The sequence below is a fragment of the Amblyomma maculatum genome, chromosome 10 (genome assembly GCF_055883805.1).
Source record: "Amblyomma maculatum isolate TAMU_Amacu chromosome 10, ASM5588380v1, whole genome shotgun sequence".
Lineage (NCBI taxonomy): Eukaryota > Metazoa > Arthropoda > Arachnida > Ixodida > Ixodidae > Amblyomma > Amblyomma maculatum.
Genome location: NC_139353.1, coordinates 62980205 through 62986288, shown reverse-complemented (window position 1 = coordinate 62986288; position 6084 = coordinate 62980205).

Below are 6084 nucleotides of genomic sequence, written 5' to 3'. Positions count from 1 at the left end.
CAAAGATACATAATATCTCCAGCTGCGGATGACAACAGCGGCGTCATTGCCTTGCATTCAGAAACCTCATTTCCTTCGCTGTTAGAGCCACTGAAGCGCTACTAAGACAATCATCCTCTATCTTCGTGATTTCAACGGGTTACACGGGTTAGCTGATTGCGGTGTTTCTTTATCACTTTCGTTTGTTCAAATTGTGGCGTGCAATTATCACAATCCCTGCAGTGAATGCCAAGGTGCCCTTTCACTGCTTCGTGCACATTGTAATGATGTTCTTTGAGGCGTTCATTGAGGCAACGTCCCGTCTGCCCGATATATTGTTTACCGCAAGAAAGCGGAATAGTATAAACAACACTTTCCTGACAGGGCACAAATTGTTTTTTGTGTCTAACTGAGCAACGTTGTGCAACGAACACGGCGTTGTTAACTTTCTTGCAAATCATCCCCAGCTTGTTGGGTGTCGAAAGGGAGACTCTGATACTAAATCAGCTTCCTATTTTCTTCAACTTGTGTGAAAGCCCGTGAATATATGGAACCATTGTAACTTTTTCTTTTTTCTGAATGGTCGCAGGTGGAGCCTCGTCCTCATTCCTTTTCTTCGACCTTAGACCTGAAAGAATTGATTCTGCTGTTGTGACAAGCAGCTGCTCAGGATACTCGGCATTCACTAGATGTTGGGTTTGATACTCGAAGCTGTCTTTCATGGAATGGAAGCATGACTTTTTAAGTGCATTGATATAACAGGACTTGACAACAGCTCTTTTTACTAGTTTTGAATGAGATGATGCAAATGGAAGTAATGGTTTACTGTTTCGTGGTTCGTACATCCAGCATGTATGACTAGGTGAAAAGGACAGCTTGAGGTCAAGAAATCTGATCGTGTTATCTTTAGGAAACTCACAGGTTAACATCAGCGGATAAAGGCACTCTTCAAAAAATAGATGTAATGTCTGGCATAATTTTCTCAAAGTCATTACGTTAGTGTCGATCAGGACAAGAAAGTCATCAACGAAACGGAAGCACTGCACAACCTTCGACCCTTCCAAACTATTTCTCAACTTTCTGCCTTTTTGCGCTAAACGAAGATCACTTAGCAATGGTGCAATACATGAGCCAATGCATACCCCTTGTTTTTGCAAGTAGGTTTCGTTATTCCAGGTGGCAAAGGTGGAAGTCAGATACGTTAGTAATAATTCTAAAAAACCTGCCACAGACAGGCCTGTCTCGTTCTGGAACGACAAGACACCTTGACGGTCAATACAGTCTTCTATGCACGAAAGGAGCTCGTCGTGCGGTAGCGAGTAGTACAAATCTTTCACGTCAAACGAGCAAGCCATTAGACCTTTGTTCTTATGCACTTCAAAAAATTTTAACACATGCTCCGAATTCTTTACCTGGAAAGGGTCGTCTAAGGTTAATGAATCTAAGATTTTCTTTAAATAAGTTGCCACAGAGCTTTGCCACGTGCCTTTCTCGGAAACAATTACTCGAAATGGGCAGTCTGGTTTATGGGTCTTAGCGCTAAAGAATAACTGTAAACTAAGACCTTTACTATTACCAAGTGAATTTACCACACGACGAGCTACTTTCGTGCATAGAATACTGTATTGTCCGTCAAGGCGTCTTGTCGTTCCAGAACGAGACAGGCCTGTCTGTGGCAGGTTTTTTAGAATTATTACTAACGTATCTGACTTCCACCTTTGCCACCTGGAATAACGAAACCTACTTGCAAAAACAAGGGGTATGCATTGGCTCATGTATTGCACCATTGCTAAGTGATCTTCGTTTAGCGCAAAAAGGCAGAAAGTTGAGAAATAGTTTGGAAGGGTCGAAGGTTGTGCAGTGCTTCCGTTTCGTTGATGACTTTCTTGTCCTGATCGACACTAACGTAATGACTTTGAGAAAATTATGCCAGACATTACATCTAATTTTTGAAGAGTGCCTTTATCCGCTGATGTTAACCTGTGAGTTTCCTAAAGATAACACGATCAGATTTCTTGACCTCAAGCTGTCCTTTTCACCTAGTCATACATGCTGGATGTACGAACCACGAAACAGTAAACCATTACTTCCATTTGCATCATCTCATTCAAAACTAGTAAAAAGAGCTGTTGTCAAGTCCTGTTATATCAATGCACTTAAAAAGTCATGATTCCATTCCATGAAAGACAGCTTCGAGTATCAAACCCAACATCTAGTGAATGCCGAGTATCCTGAGCAGCTGCTTGTCACAACAGCAGAATCAATTCTTTCAGGTCTAAGGTCGAAGAAAAGGAATGAGGACGAGGCTCCACCTGCGACCATTCAGAAAAAAGAAAAAGTTACAATGGTTCCATATATTCACGGGCTTTCACACAAGTTGAAGAAAATAGGAAGCTGATTTAGTATCAGAGTCTCCCTTTCGACACCCAACAAGCTGGGGATGATTTGCAAGAAAGTTAACAACGCCGTGTTCGTTGCACAACGTTGCTCAGTTAGACACAAAAAACAATTTGTGCCCTGTCAGGAAAGTGTTGTTTATACTATTCCGCTTTCTTGCGGTAAACAATATATCGGGCAGACGGGACGTTGCCTCAATGAACGCCTCAAAGAACATCATTACAATGTGCACGAAGCAGTGAAAGGGCACCTTGGCATTCACTGCAGGGATTGTGATAATTGCACGCCACAATTTGAACAAACGAAAGTGATAAAGAAACACCGCAATCAGCTAACCCGTGTAACCCGTTGAAATCACGAAGATAGAGGATGATTGTCTTAGTAGCGCTTCAGTGGCTCTAACAGCGAAGGAAATGAGGTTTCTGAATGCAAGGCAATGACGCCGCTGTTGTCATCCGCAGCTGGAGATATTATATATCTTTGATTATCAGTGTCTTTACGTTTTCTTTTGTTGCTTGTTTCATGTATATATCTTCGCGGGACAAACGGTAAAGCGAGTTGAAAGTCAGCGCTCGTTTGTGTACTTCGTTCGTCCTCGTCTTTATTGCGCTGTTTACCCTCAATGGATTACCAACTTGCCCAAGCGTCTGTTTTAGCCAGTGTTAGAAAAGCTGGCCACCCTGTATACGCAGTGCCTGGTGTCATCGACGGTACCGGAACCATGGAAGAATGCAAACATTATCCTCATCCATAAGAAAGGGGACTCTAAGGACATTAAAAATAACAGACCAATCAGCTTACTTTCTGTGACGTATAGAGTATTTACTAAGGTAATCGCTAATAGAATCAGGACAACCTTAGACTGCCATCAAACAAAGGATCAAGCAGGTTTTCGGAAACGGTACTCTACTATCGATCATATCCATACCATCAATCAGGTGATAGCAAAATGCTCGGAATATAACCAGCCCTTATACATAGCATGCATTGATTACGAAAAAGCATTTGACTCAGTTGAAACCTCGGCGGTGATGCAGGCATTGCGAAATCAGGGGCTAGACTAGCCGTACGTGAAAGTGCTGGAAGATATATATAGTGGCTGCACAGTAACCATAGTTCTGCATAAAGAAACAAAATTCCCATAAAGAAAGGTGTTAGGCAAGGAGACACAATCTCCCCAGTACTATTCACAGCTTGCTTAGAGGAAGTATTCAGAGACTTGGAATGGGAGCAGTTAGGGATAAGGGTAGATGGAGAATACCTTAGTAATCTGCGATTTGCTGATGACATTGCCTTGCTAAGCAACTCGGGTGCAGAACTGCAAATAATTATTGGTGACCTAGACAGGAAAAGTAGAAACGTAGGCTTGAAAATCAATGTGCAGAGATTAAGGTAATGTTCAACAGCCTCGGAAAGGAACAGCAGTTTACATTAGGTAGCGAAGTACTGGAAGTAGTAGGCGAATATGTCTACTTAGGACAGGTAGTAACCGCAGATCCGGACCATGAAAAGGAAATAACAAGAAGAATAAGATTGGGATGGAGCGCATTTGGCAAGCACTCACAGATTATGGCTAGCAGCTTACCGGTATCGCTAAAGAGGAAAGTATATAACAGTTGCATCTTACCTGTACTCACCTATGGGGCTGGAACGTGGAGGCCAACCAAAAGAGTTCTACTTAAGTTGAGGATAACCCAGAGGGCTATGGAACGAAAAATGGTAGGGGTAACATTAAGAGATAGGAAGCATGCAGAGTAGGTCAGAGAAATAACTCGGATTACCGACATTCTAGTGGAAATTAAGAAGAAGAAATGGGCATGGGCAGGACATGTAGTGCAAAGAGAGGATAACCGATGGTCGCTTAGGGTAACAAACTGGATTCCAAGGGAAGGAAAGCGTAGCAGGGGGCGACAGTACGTTAGGTTGGCGGATGAGGTTAAGAAGTTCGCAGGGGTCAAGTGGATACAGCTAGGACAGAACCGGCCTAAGGGAGAAATATGAGAGAGGCCTTCGCCCTGCAGTGGGTATAGTCAGGCTGATGATGATGATGATGGTGGTGGTGGTGGTGGTGATGATGATGATGATGAAAGGTTCCGGTTCCTAGCTTTACGCCATGGATCGGCCGTCAACTTCTCAAATGAGTGCTTGGCAGCATCATTTCTTGCATTCTCCACATGAGATGGGATCGATATGATTCCTATCTTTCTCAAGATACAAGATTCACTAAAATGCTGTAAGTGTACCTCTACAGCAGAACCGGGGCCCTACCTCTAGCGACTTTAATGATCAACAGATTCGAGTTGCTCTCTATGGAACATCAGTAATGGCCGGACGGCCTCTTCTACGACTAAAGGTCTGGAGATAGAAACCGCCTCCGCCAAAGGTAGTCTTGGCTGGATGACTGCATATAAATTTCCACTTAATACTAAACAATTATTTCACACAAAATGTACATTTCAATGTCCTGTAGTTTTTTTAGCATTATTGTTTTTATTAATCTGACCTTTCTAAGTAATGCATAGTGATGCGATGTTGTGTTTCAGTGCGTGTGATTTAATGACACCGTAAATTTTGTTTTGTACAGAAGTGCCTATTTGTGCAGACGAAATGCCAAGATAGGGGCAGGAACCTCGTCAAGCTACTAGTAGAGTAGCTTTTTGCTCCTGTCCTAGTATTTTTGTATAAAAAATGCTGAATAAAGGATTTGATTTTATTGTGGTTTTAGTATTTGTGGTCATTATGATTTGCACAAAATGACTGAATAAAACTATTAAGGAGATAATACTTTTGCGTTCCATTTCGTAGATATCTTTTCTGAAGTTTTACTTTTCTTAAGTATCGTAAATATTATTCTGCTCGAGATATCTACAAAAGACCTACCACACGAATACGTCGTTTTGTCAGAATGCACTTTCATTTCCGGTCACTAGATTGAACGTCTGCCATCACTCTATATTTTGCTCGCGCACCCACAAAATATAAATGCTTAAATGAAGTTACTTCAAGGGCAACGGTATCTCGGTTTATATTCATATATAGCTGTGTGTATGTACAATACATCACCCTAGCGCTGTACAGCTTCATATTATTTCTCATTTCTACCGTACACTTTATTTTCTGCGCATATTTGGGTATAGTTTTGCCTTCTGTAAGTACTCTTGAATACCGAGTTTCCCCCAAGGTGTTAGAGCTGGTTTCATTCAAAATGTTATCTGCACTTAACCTGCGTTCTTCAAATTTTTTTTTTTACAATGCAAAGGACCATATCAGTCACATCTAATAATCAGGTACTGGGCCGGAAACGTTCGAGGGAACTTCAGCTTTTCTCTTTTTTTTTTATCACAAAATGTCACCTCTCCAGTTCCCTATTACCAACACCTCTTCGAGTGTTCAAACCCTTTTTACTGCTTGTCTGTGTAAGGAAGGAAACCATGGACTTTGTTCTCAAATAAGGCACAATCGAGAGTTTCAGACGACACTTTCGAAAAAAGCTCAGCAGCGACCTAATATGCAATGTAACTAACAAATGAAGTTTGCAGAAATTTCATCTTGAAAACGTAAAACTGAAAGTGTGAAAATTGCATACGATGTCCCTACATTCAGAAAAAAGAGCTGTTCATTACAATTACGATGACTTGTCGGTCAGCGTAATACTACTCATGGTACTATCCAATATGTAATATGAAATATTAAAGTATAGTAAAAGGC